This window comes from Epargyreus clarus, unplaced genomic scaffold, assembly GCF_041222505.1.
Source record: "Epargyreus clarus isolate Ecla_fem2 unplaced genomic scaffold, WU_Ecla_fem_2.2 ptg000029l, whole genome shotgun sequence".
NCBI lineage: Eukaryota > Metazoa > Arthropoda > Insecta > Lepidoptera > Hesperiidae > Epargyreus > Epargyreus clarus.
This window is the reverse complement of record NW_027332235.1, coordinates 5,657,584-5,676,973: the sequence shown is the minus strand read 5'-3', so window position 1 is coordinate 5,676,973 and position 19,390 is coordinate 5,657,584. Positions and strand designations below refer to the sequence as shown.

The 19,390-nt window shown below is 32.0% G+C and overlaps 1 protein-coding gene across 2 annotated transcripts in view; it reads right to left on the bottom strand.

The window, feature by feature from the left end:
- Positions 1-15,349, bottom strand: part of Sox102F (transcription factor Sox102F) — a 376,128-nt gene extending 360,779 nt beyond the window's left edge. For both annotated transcript variants that reach the window (XM_073089569.1, XM_073089571.1), the window contains exon 1: positions 15,009-15,349. The gene's annotated coding sequence lies outside the window, so the exon portion shown is untranslated. The remainder of the gene's footprint in view (positions 1-15,008) is intronic.
- Positions 15,350-19,390: the final 4,041 nt, after the last annotated feature.

The following is a 19,390-nucleotide window of genomic DNA, read 5'->3' as shown; positions in this document are numbered from 1 at the left end:
AGAAACGAATCACATCGAATGGCAAATTGTAGATATCAGCGGGACGAAGACAGCGTGCGGCTTCCCCGACACCCTCCGCTGCCCGCTCTCGCCCACGGATACATAGCTGCGTTAGTATGTCCTTACATTGCTACGGAATATATGATTGTTGTTGTGCGTAACAACTTCAGAGCAGACTAGCAGTTTGACGCGGACTAAACATGTGTCTCTTTAATCACAAATGCATCTTTTAAACATTAAAATTGCATATTGCTTTACATTTCATTTATACTTCGTTCGTGAGCAAAGTCGTTCGTCGTGGCTAAGCAAATACGAATATGTGATAATACCACAAATGTGGAGTAACTTTATTGAAAATCATGACGTCTATATCGGAACAGTAAACTACTTAGGTTAGTGATATGTCGTACCGCGTGAGAATAAGGAACAAGCTTACTTAGCGAATGAAGGGATTATGGATGTTCGAGATATTTTTATTAGCAGAACTGTTTAAAATTGACTATTTATATGTTTATATTCCAAGTAGTTTTAATACATGTAGTATTTTATCTATTAATATCTGAATCTGGATACTTTATAATTAAGTAGGTGTTTTCTGGTACGAAAGTATAAAATGATTTCCAGTTATAACACCTATATTAAATATATTACAGTATAAATAACTTTAATGTTTCAAAGATAATTACGTATTTATCGATGCAAATTCATCACTTGTCATTAAGAATTTATCGCTTTGGTTAATCTTAATCTAGTGTTAATGGAACACATACCTTAATCAAGGTATAACATATGTACTCGTTGTGGAGATATAATTCAATTCTGAAGCAAATAAAGACGGAATCGTGTAACCCATACATGTAAATTGTGTTTTACGTGCATTAGGTGTAACATGTGTGTTACACTGTAAATAAGTAGGGACTAGTTACTTTATAAGTTGTTGAGAAATCACAATAATATCTTTGCTGTTCATTTATTTGAAATTGCTTTATTTTCGTAAAGTTCAATACTTATCATACTTTACATAATAATGTTATACTGAATTTAAAAGCTACATTTCTTTTAAATAAAATTAAATATAGGTAATGTCCAATGTAAATTTAATTGTTTTGTCACAAAATATAAACTAAATGGAAAAATTAGCTTAAGACTGATTGCAACCATTTTTAGATCCCACTACTGAGCATACATTTATATCAGCAACCTGCCAACCTAGTCCGAAGTCACCATGGTGCTCTGATACCTACGCATTGGTGAAGGGAGAGGTGCGTATCATACCTAAGATTAAACTTAGACTGTAAGGTACTAAACCTTTTTTTAATTACACTTTATTTTCCTTATCTTTATACTTTTTCCCTGTAATTCGAAGACCGAAGACAGACACTATAGAATCATAGTACAAATGTTCAATTTCACCTTTATCTTATATATCTTTACTAAAGATAGAAAGAGAGAGCACGTTAAGCGAAAGTAGTGTGGGCATAATATTATAATCAGATGGCAGTAACGAGTAACGGCGTCCGTAATCAATAATTTACGATCCCAGATGACTACAATAAAGCTATATATTGTGAAAGGATCACGTGAATTACGATACATTTCGTAATTACTTCGAGAGTATTGAGAATTCTATTGTACTTGGTATTAGTTAGTAATTGTTAAGGTTATATTGGAGATTGACAGTAATTATCAAGAATAGCTAGATGTTATTAATTTGACTTGGGTTGCTTAGTGGTATGATATCACTGTTCTGGAGGTCCAAGTTTCATTCCATGGCGCTCATCTTTTAATTGAGTAATATGCCTATTAAATAATAATTTCATCTATATTAATCGTTATGTTATAAAAATTAGCGGAAAATCCTACTCGACTATTAGTTATCTATAATGTCAAAAAAGTACGACTCTAACCTAAACTAACCAAACCAACTATAATAATTATACTATCAAGTAGATAAAAAATTCAAACTGTTTTAATCCAAGAAAAACAGCAGTAGGACATTATCTGTCAATAAGTAAATATAGCGATTCTGATTTCTATTACTCTGTCGGTATTTTGGTAAATTTTCGGTGAAAAAAAAAGTTGATGATAAGTAAATATGAAACCGCAACTAATTATTTAATTTACTATGTTCTAAACCATGTAATAAATTAGTAGTACTATTGAAGACATTACCTTTTAATTAGGTGTAAGTAAGATGCAAAGTGTTGACAACTATATTTAGCCGTGTTGGTCATATAATTATGTAGAAACAGAGGTCAGCGAACTTAGCATATGCATTGTAAACAGGTGAGGATGAATTACAAAAACATATGATTAATTGTAAATATAGGATAACCAGTGTTACTCAACCCTACCCTTACCATCAAGGTATTTTATCCCTACTGATAGGGATAAAAACCTGTTATGATGAAACTTCATATACATATTATTTATTATCTTTTTTGTAGATTTCCGTGATAATACAAAATAAGATAAAAATAACGAAATCGATTTGCATGGAACGTTATGATTTATAAATGATACATCTTTATAAGGAAAAAAATAATAGTTTTGCCTTAAACATATCGCAGAATATTGCAGAAAATCGATAAACCTTGCCTGACTAATTCACATTATTCATAAATCAATTTAAGTGGCTTAAAAGTGAATAATTATAAAAAGGCGCGTGTAAAAGATACTGAAAATCTATTTTTAGGGGTCATTCCGAAGGTTGAGAAGCTCTGACATTGTCATTATGCAAACATAGGTATCTATTAACACAATGTTTTAGTTAACAATATGCATGTCCTTATATTACGTATAAGATGAATAAGAAACATATTTATTTTGTGACAATAAAATCCCACAATAAACTCGAGATTTCCTCATTGTCACGTGGATTTATCGCTTCATAAAAGTTTAAGACAATCGAGAAAAACAAAAGAACGGACAGCAAACAGTGAAGCAATGGATGTGTGAATTAATAATAAAAATTGGTTAGGTATGAGACGAACTAACATTGAGGGTTCTGTGCAATCAATTTTTAATTTTTAGTATTTATTACCTTCATTATTATGAAAGCCATAGTAGTAAATGCATTGGGAATATTTAAACTGACTGTCTATTACGATTCAATGCTAGTAAAAAGTAATTAATTTAGGTTCAAAGAGATAGGTAACTTGGGTTCAATAATTAGTGCGAAAAAATCGGTATCTTGTGTGGGTGCTCCATTTTATTCTTATTTATTTCAGTATTTGTTGTTATGGCGAGTATGGCAATACACACCTTTAAAAAATTATAAGTGTCTATCTATACGGAGATAAAGCCCTATTCCGATGTTTCCCCTTTGCGTGCGGAACCCTAAAAATGTAAAAAGACTACAAGTCATTATACAACATTGCGTAGGAGGTTTTATGATCGATTGTAGTTTTAACAAGAATATGGAAACGTTATATAAGTAAGGGTGGGTTACACAACGTAACTTTAACTTTAACAAAAGTTTAACCATCCGTCAAAACTACAGTTAGGCAATTCAAGGTTGCACTATTTTAGTTACGGTTAACATGACGTTATGGGTAATATCTGACGTTAACCAATCAATTTCGGTCGGTTAAAGTTATTGTTTTCGTCAAACTTCATATCTCTGAACCTCAATCAAAAATTGAGGCGACAGTGACACAAATGACGTTAATGGCAAATTATTTGGTGCAGAATTGTTATATCCCATCGCTATTGCCAAAGTTATTGTAATAGTTAACTTAAACATAAATTTTAAACGAACCTACAGTGCAACCCACCCTATATTAGTTTATACAATTCCCTTTTTTAACCTTTAAGGGCGTAGTTGTAGGGATAAAACTTGGTTGAAAATTACAACTACGTGAGATAAACAGAGTCATATTTTAAAACAAAGGGTACTGTCAAACGGGCAACTCTTCTCTGTAATGTATAAATTGGTTTTATTAATTCTGTTTTATGCATGTTTTCTATTTATTTTAACGCGTTTAGATAAATTATATGATTTATTTTGCTTATGGCACTTATTTATTAGGCTTTCTTTATGACAATGAAATCTTCTCATTTTTTTATTACATACTTCTCATATATTTTAAAACGTAACTTCTAATATATTTTAGAACGTTGTAACTGTATGTATAATACTTTCATACTTTTACATATTTTAAGATTTTATATTTTATTTTTCGTTTTTGTAAAAATCGTTTTTAGGGAATATGTATATTATTTTTGATGTAAAAATTTATGTCGATGGACCTAAACCCAAAAAGATTTAGCTGTATTTTATCTGTCACTTTAGTAAGAGTAGGAGTCCTACTTATAAAGAAATTGATAATTAATAATTATATCCAATGAACTCTCATTACATTTAATCCACATAAGAAGAACTTAAAAAAACTTACAGTATCCTTGTTTTTTACATTTAAAAAAAATGAAAAAAAGTTTTTGTACTTGTTTACAAGATCAGTTCTAATACAGTCCGCTAGGGGCGCTGATTAGAAATGTATAGACAAATACGTAAACAAATACAAAAACAGTATTTTTTTAAAAACGTAAAAACACAAACTAAGGGTACAGAATTCTTATACTTTGCACTTTCGACTTTGCACGATCGTTTTTACATTAGGTTGGCAAAAGAAATTCTTAATTAATTCAGAATTAACAAGTTATTTGTAAACATAGACAACTGAATAATGTAATACTACTTTTTGTTTGTTTACATTTTATACAAATAGTCAAATGTCATGCCTGAGGCACAAATGACTCATGACTTGTAATAAGAATGTCACTAAGAATTTAAATGTATGTGCAGTTTTTACAATCCGCAAATTGCTGATTGAAATCAAAACTGACAAAAATAATAGGAATATTTTTATATTCAAATTTATTTTTGTGACTTCATAAAATTGGAGTAATAAGCGATTAAGAAGTCTATCTAATGGTAGGTATCTGGCGTCCATCTACATTTTTCCCAAGGAAATTTAATATTATGGAAAATGTTAATTTTTAGTTTGCGGAAATTAGTATGTTTTTAGTACGCGGAAAGTGTGAAATGTCTATCTTTGGCAGGCAAAACATTGGATAGATTGATTATAAGTAAGTCACAATGCCTCATATAACTGTTTAGTCTTACCACAATTTAAACTTCCATTTCGTGTACATTAAAACCAAAAAACCTTTTAACGCCATCTCAATCTGCAGAAATTGTTAATTTTATTCAATCGTGTCTTTATTTAGATACATAAATAAACCGGGGTGGACTAATGAAAGTATAAATTATAAAAAGACAAAGAATACGTTGCGTGCCGCCCGGCGTTCCACTTCGCACGGAAGGTGTGTTTTGTCTTTTTGTAACATTCGATAATCGAGTATATTGAAACCTCCCGATAACATTCCGATTTTAAATCGAGGAGCTCTATTTTCGATCGCATCTTGCGTTTTCGTTTTCGTTTTGTTTAGTTATTTATTACGCGTTTGGACACGCATTTGATATCCTTATATTTTTGCACGCAACGGTATTTTGTTCTCTGTATGATTTAATGATTTAATCTTGACTTGAACTAATCATTGACGTTTGTAGCGTCTAACTGGGATAGTATGTAACTTGAGTGTAAAAATTGTTATAATCTGACGGATGTTACATATTTTAAATTCGTAGTGCAAAAAAATAATAAAATTATAGTATCCGGATGTACGTATAAAATAAATTATTAACGATCAAATTTTGAATAAAAACACAAAAATAACTTAAAGATTTCAAATATCGAAAACATTTCACAGCCATCGAATTGCAATTAATATTTTCCCCAAAAAAACTGATACATATGCGTCACCAATATCCTTTACCAGGAATCCATAGAGTACCATTATTTAGTTATACCTACATAGTTTGGTAAATTACTATTTGAGTAATTTACAAGTTAACCAGTAATTTATACGTTATCAAGTAATACAGTGGTAGTACATAAGTGGTTCAACTACCCAGACGGAGTCACAGTGAAAGCTAGTACTTAAAAAAGTTGTAAAATGTAAAAAGTAAAAGGGCCGGTCATGTAGGTACGTAGGTACTCGTACAATATTTCTTCGCGTGAAATATGTAAGTACTTACGTAAATTACGATAAAATTAAACGCTACGAACTGATTTAAACAGTTTTGGCTACACGTAAATTACGGTATTTCCACTTATTTTGTTTTTAAGAATAACAATTCGTGTAAAATTATTTCCAGTTTCTTGTTCTTATTTCAAAATAAGTTATATTGCATCATAATTCATTGAGTGTACTGTTTTTGATACATTATTACTATTCGTTTTGATCATTTATATATACGTTTAAATGCGTGAAGAATAAAACAATCACTGCACAAAATTTGAAGTATTACTTACTATCTTTGTGTTACCTACTGTGTTCTGTCTAGTTTATTCCTGGTGATTCCTTATTTTCCCTGATGACATTTCTTTATGCGCATATGTAATTAAATATTTAACATTTATACTCTTAGGTATGCATTTACATTTAAATATTTTATGGTCAGCACATCTAAATAACTTTAATACTACCGCTTTAATTTATAGAATTCGAAATAGAAGTAACTTTACAATAGCGATGTATAAAAATGTATTTTTGTATAAGAACATGTGTCGTGAACTGTAAGATAATAAACTTATAACAGATCAACCGAATCGCCCCTATAACTAGGAACCCATTATCCAGAACAATAAACTTCGGTTAAAGATAAGGTGGAAAGGTTAATTCCATTAATATTCCTACAATTTATTTTTACTAAGATATCATAGAAATTATGTTTAAGTTTCAGATAGTAATCAAACCATTTGACATAAACTATCTTTATGAAGTAGGGTATTACTATAAAAACCGACTAGGTAAAACTAACGACACCTTATATGTAAAATCCGTCAGGCTGTTTGGGCTATAGGGAGTGCCAATAAGACAAACATAGATAAATACGGTCGATAACATTGCCATTAGTAAGGGTACGAATATTAATGCGCATAATTCATTGGTATTCTTAATCTTGAATTCTACACAACATACTATGTTAATATAAGGAATATCTTTTTATAATATAGGAGTAGCAGACGAGCATGCAGTCCACCTGATGGTAAATGGCCACTGCTGGGTGGCATCTGAACGTTATGGACATCTGTAATCAACCCCAGATAAGATTATACTTTCCTACCTGAGGCCGACTACCGATGCGCCGCTACCCCTGAGGACTAAACTGGAACGCCTTGGAAGTATATTTCTCCCTTACCACACCCCTTAAACCAGAACGCAGCAGCGCTTAACACTACTGAATAGAATTCTAGTAATCATATTAATTTTAAAGGAAACTGACCCAGAAAATGAGATGTTCATTTTAAAACTAAATTTTATTGCGTATTCTTGTCATACTTAAACAAAAATAAATAATTCCTTGTTTCCACTTATGGGAGTACTAATTGTTATAGTCTGAACCATGTTTCGACACACCTTTTTACTGCAAACAACTTTAATAATATGAATTATTCAATTACGGACCATTGAATAAGCAAAATATTGTAAGAACATTTCGTCGATACGAAAGACATCAACGCACTCGCTATAGAAATTAACATAGGTAATGTAACTTATGTTAATATAACGGTAATTTTTATTAATACAATGGAATTTAGTAACAATTTCAATTATTTTTGAAGTAGTAACAACCATAAAATTCATATCAGTTACATCACTTTTAATTGAATTTCGTTAATTAAGCTATTCTGAACTTTTAAGTCAATTTACAGTGTAAAATAAGGTTGAATACGTATTTTCAATGTAATGCGGTTTACATAATTGTATGAAAACCTGTTTATTGTGAGTTTAATGAATCATAAATAGGTAGTACAGTGTAATTGCTTCAATAATTATTTTGTACTATATTGTTTTACTCAATATTTTCATATGACGACAAGATAACTGCATAATACTGTTTCATTTTATTCTGTAAATAATCCCGTATGAATCATTTATAAGTATAAGTATTACGCAAGTATTTATTTTTAAGAATTTATTACACTTTATTGTGTAATTATTTAACAAATGGTTTTTAAACAGCTGCTGTTGTTAATTCTATTTCCTTAAAGAACTGTACATAATACATTAAGAACAAAAAAAAAATACTTTTAGAATACTTAAAATAAATATGTATAAAGGTAAAGACCTATGGGTTTTAAATATTACACATAAAGTTATCAAATCATAGTTACTAATTAACACATTGTCAATAATTTATATAACTTATGAACATATTTTAAAATACATAATATCGATATTTTTTATAAAACTATTTCAACAAAACCAAAGACAATTTACAAGACTGTCATATTCGAAATTGATTAAACAATCAATATATCTAATTAAAATATATGTCAATCACTTCATTAATAAGTATAGGTATACGCAATCGATCATTTCTCCACGGTTCACGTGAGCCCCGGTTGCCATGGTTACGGAACGACGCGGTCCACGACCAAAGACAGGTTGTAACAAAAGCTGTTCACAATAATTGATTTGTATCTCGTACGCATCACTTGGCACGAGGTATGTATTGCCACTATATGTGGTTATTTGTGTAGAACTAAAACGTATCCTATTTCTGGTTGATGAGAATGTGTAGGTTTAGTAAGTAAGGAAAGAAGCGAGGCGTTCGTGATTTGACTGTGATAACACAGGACTAGATGTCTGCAAGCTGTTAGTACCTGTGGTTTGACACCGACGGCAACATCACCACTATTTCTGCCTATACTATATTTGAGGCTTTCCAACATAGTCCTCCGGGATAGCGGTGCATCTGCGGCCAACCTTTAAGGACTCTTAGGACTTTAACGGGGTTGTTTAATCTTACATGGGTTCTCGTTACTATTGGAGGTAAAAAGTAGTATGTGACAAACATAAATTAATAAGTGATATATGTCTAGCAGCCAACCCTAAAAGTTACTGTATCTAGCAGGTGCTTAATACGAGATAATATTATTTATACTTTTAGGATGACGCTCGTAAAATGATATATCGTTTCTATATGCATAACTGTAACCGTAAAATGCTCGTTAAGGAAAGATCTTTTTGCATTTTTATTTTCAGGAATAACGTTGCAAAAGACTTCCAGTCTTTTTAACGGTATACTTATATTGCTCATCAGTACCTGTAATCATATCTAAATAAGATTCCACTCCTACCTGTACCCTCAATATGAGTTTTTATGTTTTTACAAAAATGACTGTATTTGTATTTGTTTACACACAAGCAAAACCAACAAATACAAAAACAATCATTTTTGTAAAATCGTAAAAGTTCATACAAAGGGCACTGAAGTTGATGTCTTAATGGTTCGTGTACCTACGAGTAATTCCTCCGTATTACACTCTTTTAATTAAAATACAGCAGCACTTGACACTGTCGTTACAACAGGTAAATATTTATAATTATAAAAAACAAAAATCCCTTTTGCGTAAAAAATATTATATAAAAAAAAGAACTAAGGATTTTGGTCTTTGTCATTCGCACAAAACCGTTCCGTTACCGCATTCGAAAAAAAGGTTAGTTGTTTCAAATTAACCACAAAAGATGTTTCCACCTTTTAAGTACTAATTAATTTGATTTGAAAAGATTCAAGAAGTCAAATATGCCTGTAATTTAAATCCAAAAAAATCTGCATAGGGGTATAAATTTCAACTAATCTATTCCCATATATTAGTGTTAATTTAAATGTTAACTTTAAATATACTTATAAAATACATTACCACACTAATAAATACATTATCAGACTTCCAAAGTTTGCATATAAAATACATATCCAAAAATTTATGAAGTAGGTAAAGTGAAATTTACAAGGACCTTTCAACCTATTTGACTCTTTATCTTAATTGATATGGATTCCCATAATATTTGCATAATTCGTACGCTCTTATTCTACAGAAATATTAAACTTAATTTAATACGTAATAAATAATGATTTCTGCTGTTGTGTTATCATTTAAAATAAATTTTATACTAACTTAACTTTTACGGTACAATAACATTTGTAATAGTATTGTAGCTTCGTTTTGTAGTTTTTCCTTATTTTATTCCTTAAAAGATGGAAGACGGAATTATCCGGTAATTGACCTAATAGTAACCCACTGTAAACCATAGAATGTATTGTTTAATATAAGGTATGATTACTACGCAATATAATATAATGTATTATTACGCATTCCAACTCAGTCTTCAGTGTTGCACCATAAATGACCAGATTTGAAAAGATCTTGTAATGATGATAATAATTATGCCTACGACATGCTTTAGTGACTCAATTTACCTATTAAGAACTACTTTTTGTCGTATTAATTATAATGAAAAAATAATAAAGAATAAAATTGGAGTTATAATGTATTATTATTTATTTTTACCGCTATACGAGTAAGTTTTTCATTATAATTTTCTTTATTTTTGTGATACACTTTCATTATTTGGCCTACGGTGTAGTTCATACCATACTACTGTTTATCTATCAATATTAGGTAACATAAACCCAACACCACTTTATCAAGGCAACATATAAATTTAATTGAATATGAGTGCGAGTCAAACCACAATATCACCTGATAGAAAGTGCCGGTGCGGTCAGTGATGGTGCCTATACCTACAAGATTTCTAGACTTGCGTTGTTATTAACACAGTAAGTTTGAACAATGATGCTATTAAATGGATATCCCACATGATAAGTATAATAAACAAAATTATAGCGTCACAAATAAGATGCGTTACTATTTCTGAAGACTAAGCCGGAATGCCGCGTTTTATAAGACACTACAATTATTTTTAACACTCTTTTATTACCTTGGGTTGTATGTATGTATGTAACTGAATCTTTGAACTCAATTTATACCCACTGAACGGTCCGATTAATTTGAAATTTTGAACAATTATCAAGACAAAACACGACTTTAATAATTTTATCCCATTGTCGTCATCAGGAGCGTCAGGAATCAAGTTTTTTCTTGTACGATTTTAGCGTGGTTCTTAGTTTTTAATTTATAATTATTAAAAATAGAATTTGGTATGTCGTTAATGTTGGAAGACTAATTAAAAGGAGTTTAGAGCTTTTAAAATACGGTTCGTGCTTATGTGTTTCTCAACGGTAAATATATGTAAAATAAATTTAATTTATGTAGATATGTTCAAAAATAGCTAAGATAATTAAATGGATAATGAATAATCAGGTGATAAATCGGCATGCTAAAAATCTCAGATTAAGACAGAGACGAAACTCTATTTTCCAAAATAAGGCATGTGGCTTCGGTAATTGGAATTTTACTATTTATTTTAATGGTATTTTTTTGAGATTTATATGATTGACATTATCATAAACGCTTCTAAAAAATTTACATTTTTACAAAAAAACTGTTTTTGTATTTGTTACGTATTTGCTCATACATTTCCAATCAGCGCCCCTAGCGGACTGTATCAGTACTGATTGGAAATGCATGGAAAATACGTAAACAAACACAAAACAGTCATTTTTGTAAAAACGTAAAACTCATACTAAAGGTACTGAAGAACATTTTACTTACAATATTTTGAATATTTATATGTTGAAATAAGGATTCTTATGGCCTTACAGCATTTGTAACTCTTTAGCTACTTGGAGATTTGCATCCTATTTCTATTACAATTCTATACTACTACACTGTATGTGACATTTAGAATGAAATATTCCGCTTTGAGAATTGTACCGAATTAAATGACTTCGTAACATGCTTCGGTTGCTACTAATTTATTGCTTAACAATATTTTAACTTAATATTAATAACCGTGTATAACATTTTTGCATTATTAAGTAATCTATGTCTGCATTTTTATTAAATTTATCGTGTAGATATTAGTAATGACCAATTAATAGGTCTATGCACAAATAACAATCAAAATAATTAGGGTTCTTTAGTACTAATGCAAAAAACAGTGATAATGTAGGGGTTAGAAACTTATCTCTCAATTGCAAGGTCCGAAGTTCGAATCACTTTAGATTTTACGCGTATTATAATTTAGGTACTTATTACTTAAAATATGAAAGAAAACATCGCCAGGAAACCTCCAGGATTGAGTATTCTTTAAAGAAGGTTACCCAGTGCGGTATTCAAAACTCCTCTCATTCTAAGAGGAAACCCATGCCCAGCATTGGGAAAGTAATGGGTTGACGATGAAATAGGAAAATAATTGGATATTACCTATAAAAGACTAATTTATATATATGTCCATATAAGAACTTAAATAATTTTAGGGTCCCTTAGTTCTCGAGAAACAAATCTACAAGAACAAGCAACATTGTTGAGTGACATAGGTTGCACCTGACTGCCAACGGGATGTTTGTCATTTTCCGAAACGCGTGGGTTTTATCCACTTGTTAGAGTAACAAGGTGTAAATTACGCCATAAGAAATGTAACTTACACCAAAAGGAAAAGAGTTACTTTGTAACATCGATTGGCACTTGGATCAATAGTCTTGTCAGTTTATATTTATCAAAGTTTTTATAAAAACTGATTTAAAAAACAGAAATATGTGGTAGCCTGAAAAAATAACTGAATCACAAACGACGTAGGTATATTGATGGCGCTACGAAAATGTAGACAATAGATTTTTGGTTACATCTACGAAAAATCAATCACAAAGGAGTATTAGTGGCTACATTAAAATAACTTTTTACTTCAGCAAAAGTATCTATTCTAGTTCAATCATAAATCCTATAAATTAATTAAATTATCCTGTGATATCTGAAACCGTGCACCTGACCAGCAGCGGGTGTTGTTATTTTCGAAAATGCGTAGGTTCCACGCAGTTAGCAGCATGATAACAAGAAAAGTACGTGTTAAATAGGTTTTATCTAAATATACAGTAAAATAATTTTCTTCTGTACTTATTACATTTTTCCTTACTGGTTGATTTGTCATCACACAACCTAAAGCATGGAATTTAAGTGCACCTACATGTCAGAGTTCAAAGTTTGTTTTAAAAATCCACTAAATTTGAAGCAAGGTCTATAAAACATGGTACTTGGCTATCTGGTTTGAAATAATGAAACACCTTTTTCATCGCTTTTGGAAAATTAACTTTAAGAGGCTTAAGAATGGTATTATGTTATGGTTTACGCCTACGAAATCTCTCTCAAAAGCTACTAAAAACGATGTGAATTTGATTTAATATTCTATGTAATCTTATAGTATCTACTAACAGCTTCTGACACACCTGTCCATATCTTCTGAACCGTACCTTTGATTTGTAATAATCAAGCCTAAGTTCCTATTGGAATAAATCCGAAAACATTGTCTTATGACAAAATTTGGGTAATAAGTTCTGTTAACGAAATGGGCTCACATGGGTTAAAAGTTTTTATTGAAAATCGTTGTGATGGAACATAGTATCTAGCTTTCTGGTTAGAAATAATAAAACACCCTTAACATCGTTTTTGAAAAGTTAGCCTTAAGGGGGTAAATATGAGCTTAAAGTTTGTAGTATATACAGTAGTAATTCTAGTAATTACATGTATGTAAATCTTTGTAAGGATGTAAATTGAATCCCATATTCTATGTAATCTTATAGTATCTATTAACAGCTTCTAACACACCTGTCCGTACCGAAGTTGTACCGTACCTTTGATTTGTATCAATAATCAAGCCTAAGTCCCAATCGGAATATTCACAAACATTGTATGACATTTGGAGCCGCGCACCTGGCCGGCAGCGGGTGTAGCTGTCATTTTCCAGAATGCGTGGGCACTACGCACTTGTTAGCGACGTGACGGTGTCTGGGACCATGATAGGTTTATGCGGAGTAAATCTGCGCGTGAAATCGAACAGGTGCTTTTATCGTATTGTATATATGATGATGCTTTGTATATGATGAGGGATAATTGTTTTATGTTGTGTAAATTTAGATAGACGTATTATGAGGGATAATTGACTTCTGTTATGTAAAGTTAGATGGGCAACAATGTATTTACGTTAGTACGTAAAGAGACGGATTTTAGATATTTTGGCTAAAATAATTTTGAATTTCGGGAATGGTTCATGTCTAGATGTGTAATGTAATGCGAGTAAATTTAGTTAGATGACACTAAATAAAACTCTATATACTCTGTATTTTAAATCCTTTTCATAAAATATATTTTATATTTCCAAAATCATTTATTGTAAATCTTTAAATAGAGTGCTGTTAACTCTCAATTAGTACATATACAAATTCTCACAGTCCACTAATTAATTCTTCTTTAGTCCGTCGTGTCATGTTTTGAACATACTTAAGTTCAAGTACTATGTACTATACACGTTAGTATGTATACTACGTGCTAATAATAATTTTGATCTTAAAAAATGACAATCGTTGATAACAGACAGAAATATTAATAGAGCAACTCATTTTTGTATGATTAATGATAAGGTTAAACAATTTGAAAGTTTGCTCGCCAAAACTAGATAGTCGTTTAGTCAATAAATTTTGCTAGCTTTCAATTGTATAGAAAAAGTCGTCAATCATAATATTCGCATACATACCTTATCGAAAAATAAATGTTAGTCATAATATAAACCTATTCTAGGTAATAGAATAAAAGTATTCCTTGTATTGTAGCAAATACATTTACCAAGAGGATAAAAATCTCGATAATTATACTCGTTTCTCTACATTTCTCTGAAAATAATGTCGCTGTCTTAATCATCTTGTGTTTCCGATAATTTATAATACTAATTGCCACATGATAAATTTCTGCAATATTTTGAATCGCAACCATTAATAATACGATAATCAGCTTTGCGTATGTGCAATTAGAAATCTATACATCGGTGCTTCAAACATAAGTGCCTTACACTTGACGACTTTATAATAGAAAAGATTTTTTATCTCCACAAAAAGTTTGCTTCGCCGCTACACAAACACAATTAGTATGCGTTCTGTGTTACCTAAAGTAAATAGAGAAGTAAGTAATAAAAATAGTCACCTTGTAACTCCGAAAAAGTTTCTAACTGCACTTCACAGTTATTTCGAAAAACGCACATTCGCAACAAGGTTTCAGTACCAAAACATTGGAAGCACACATCACTATCAGCATTGGTTTTGTTATGGAAAAAATCCACTAATCTCTTTTCACGCACTTTCAATAGTCATAGTTACGATTTGGTCCCTATTTGTACATTCATCGTCCGGGATCCGATGTGAATCGGATTCGTATTAGAACATAAACGTTGTTATTTTTGTAACATCGCGATTTCGAAAAAGGCGCGCGTGAACGCGCTTGTGTGTGTTACAACCTGACTATAAGCTTGCGTAGACGCAACTGAAATCACCTTGCAAGGCCCACTATACCTGTCTCGCACTAAACCTCTGTCTGTCCTGCTCTAGCGGGCATTGTCCAGTTCGGCGACTGGCTTATACGGCTGACAATAAATTACGTATAGAATCTAATCAGTTTAATAGATGTGTGATTTTTTTAACGCTGCCCGTTTTAATGGTGTCTTGCAATGATCGGTCGATGGAGAGCATTAATTATATCTGAAGTCAATTTGACTGTGAGACTAAGTTAAGGTAAGGAATGTTCCTTTTTAGTTGACTTACGCGATTTTACGATTGAATTTTGTGTTATTTAATTCATGGTTTTGGCAACAAAGATTAAGTGTAATTAGTGACATATGACGTAATGAACTCCAAATAGAAGTGGAGTCCTACTTGAGATAGGTCACAGAAGCGTGCTTCTTTTAGAACTAAATTGGAACGCCTGGTACAAGTGTATCCCCTTTACCACATTTTTCACATCAAAATAGCAGCGCTCATTATGTTTGTTATAAGGAAAAACAAATGTAGTAGAAGTGAAGTGAAGTAGCTGGTCGAACAAAGAAAAGTTCTACCACCTTTAAAAATCAACGTCGGAATATGCGTTAATAATATATAATTATATTTCTAGTGCATTTTCTTTTTATTTCCTACTTACCACCTACATTACACTTCACCTACATACCTACCTACTATTTTGTACCAAAATTGACAAGCAAACTGCCTTCATTAGGTATGAATTTTAATGTTATTACACTTTTTGTTCAAATAATTATGATACAATAAAGTTAAAAATTTAATAAAATAGACACACAGTAAAGCTGTTTTAAGTATGCTTAGTATTTGCTAGTTATGTACAGTAGCGATTAATCGAACAATTAGCGGCACTACCAAATCGGAGCTTGAAAGGCTAGATTATATCGATTCACGAAAGACGTAACTCGGTCACTAGTGCTACTTGGTTTTCTTGTGTGTTTTCCAACGTTAGGTACTTGTTTCACCGCTATTTGGAAAGCGAGAGTTATAAAACTATTTTGTAAAAGTAAATATATTTTTATTGTTTTAAAGGAAACGAGTGTGGCGCAGAGATCATTATAACAACCTGACATGGGAGTTCCGAGTTCGATCTAGTTCAGACACGAATTCGAATTATACCTAAGTTATGATTTCGGGCCTGGGAATAATGCCTATGTTGCGTGCTCATTTGCTAATTTATATAAAAATATGCCTGATTCTGTTTCTTAACAGTGATGTTTATATCTACTACTGTGTTACAATTTGAAGCTGTAAGATTAAGTGCTAAAATTAGTTGATTATTCAAAATATTTTTTAAGGGAAAAAATGTTCATCGCTTACCCCTTCGAGGTAAGACCAGAATGACGTAATAAACCAGCTATTTAAAAAAAAGTGTTAAGAGATATTTTTATAATTATCTTATCGCTTACCTCTCGCAGTGGGACTCTATAGTTCAAACCATAAACTGGGTATTTTAGAAGTGATAGAGATTTTCCGTTGTATCATATATTGTGCAACGGGGATAAGATTACAAACAATAGTGTTTATAAAATGGTAACCGTCTAGAAGCAGAAACTTAACTCGTTTCCACACCTACATGCACATACTGTGAATAAACAACACTATGTTATTGTAAAGTAGCTTCTACATCGACTAAAGCATTTATTTCATATGTACAAACATTGAATTTGTTAGTCAAAATCATAATGTTTTACAAAATATTTTACGCACAGGCTACGAGTATGTTTGGAATTTCCCTGTAGTGTCGGGACTAGAATAGGGCTACGGTATCCCCTGCCTGTCGCAAGAGGCGACTAAAAGGGGGCTTCCAGGGTTGCGGGGGGCAAGAGTGGGAGCTCGAAGCGGGAGCGAAAGACTCCAGTTGCATTCCTTTGGAGATCCCGGAGCCCTCTACGCAGCGCCGAGGAAGGCCACCGGGGAGGTTTTAGTGCGGTAAGATCCCACATAACCCTGCGTCGCTCCCACGCCACGGGTACCTTTTGAAGGTTTCCCCCTCGTACAAAAAAGGCTGTGTTTGGAAAAATAAGTTAAGTCAATCAAAACATGTCTGCTACGGCACGCGTCTGACACGTTATATGCATGTAGATGTAAAGGCCCTAATGCCTGTTATTAATAATAATTAATAAATGTTTTGCCAAAAATCTAAATTTAAGAATTTTTGCCTAATAAAAGTTGTGACATTACGATGTCGTGTCGGGAATTTTTACAATTCACGTCGTTAATTACCACGACGCCTCAACGTTACACGTCACATCGTCTAATCGTTTTCCTTGTTGAATAAATAAAGATCATGACATAGGCCTATTCAGAAATAGAACATGAATCTATCCTCATCAATGATATCTTAATGCAAACACATACATATGATATGACGTGATATCACGTCGCGACACGATGTGGCGTTCATGTCGTGGCGTTCTGTGGGAATCCTGCGATTTTTTTCAAAGTGATTATCTAATTAAATACTGTGTCTATCCATTTATTTCTATCGTAAACAAACGCACCACGATCCGATACCGAATCGTTTTGTATATATTTACTATAAATAATATAAACGTCATACTTATGCAACATTGTATAAATCTACTTGTAAATGGTATTAATTTATAATTTTGCATACAAAGAGTGAGAAGCGGTAATGCTTGCAGATTTATGCTAAATCGCGTTGCATATAATATAAGTTTTAATATATCTTCTAATTGTGAATATAATCTTAATGGAAAATGAATTATTATGGTAATTGATTAAGTGTGAACTTATAAGGGTAACAACACATGCGCGATAGTGAAATAGCACAGTGTGTCGGCGACGATCGCTGGCAACAATCAACGACAGTTGGTGGCTCTAGGCTAAAAGGATTTCGGTTGCGTTCCTTTGGAGATCCCAGAGTCCTTTACGCAGCGCCGAGGATGGCCACCGAGGGGTTTTTAGTGTTGTAAGAGTCCCACATAACCCTGTGTCGCTTCCACGGCACCGGGTACCTTTCGTAGTTTTCCCCCTCGAAAAATAAAAAAAAATGCTATGGTCACTAACAATAGTCGACGAACATCACTGACACTACCTGTCTGTTACTGCCCATCGCCAGCAACCGCTAGCGACTGTCACCGATTTCTTTCGATAATAATTAGCCTTCGCGATTCGACTCTAGAAACACCACCGTCACACCTAATATTGTGTTATAATAACAGCGATGCTGTGTTGTGGCTTTTAAGGTCTGGGGGGTTACTACCATCTCTTAAAACAATATTATTTTAATCATACATTAAAATTTCGTACCACTACCTCGTTAAAGTAAGATTGTTTTTATAACCTTAAAATAAGCAGTTTTATGTTGGTATGATTCATTATTTTTTTGCAGGAACTTTTTAAGCAAAATATCACGATTTCAGTTGGTTTTATACAATGGATAAGTGAAAAACGAATAAGTGTTTAAGTTTGTTCAATTGTGTACGACGGAATATTTTACTGTTTTAAGGTCGTGGTACGAAACAAAATAATGTTGATGAACTATGATGGTTTTTAAAAGATGGTGGTAGGCCTCCTGGTAAGGAAGAGATACGATTTAAACTTGGTCCACAGGGGAAGCAATGCATCTATGGCCGATTTTTGGTAGAATCTAGGGTTAGTTATAGTCGACCGTGGGCGGTAATAGCCACTTACCATCTGGTAACTGTTCATTTGTTCTTTTTATTTAAATAATACATACATAAAACATACTGAAAGAATAAAAATATTTCTTGAACCAATTTAGAACTTTTATTATTCCCGCGCAAAATACGACTTACAACAAGACACTTCTTTTTCTTTTTTCATGCTGACTCATACAATCGTACCAGCCAGTGACTAAATGGAAACTTATTATTATAAAATTAACACATCACGAAAAAAACACAAAATAATTAATTAAAATAATACTATACCTAATAAAATAATTTGAATTTAGGTATTTCTAACAATAAAATCTTGTATATAAAATTCTCGTGTCACAATGTTAGTTACTGTATTCCTCCGAAACGG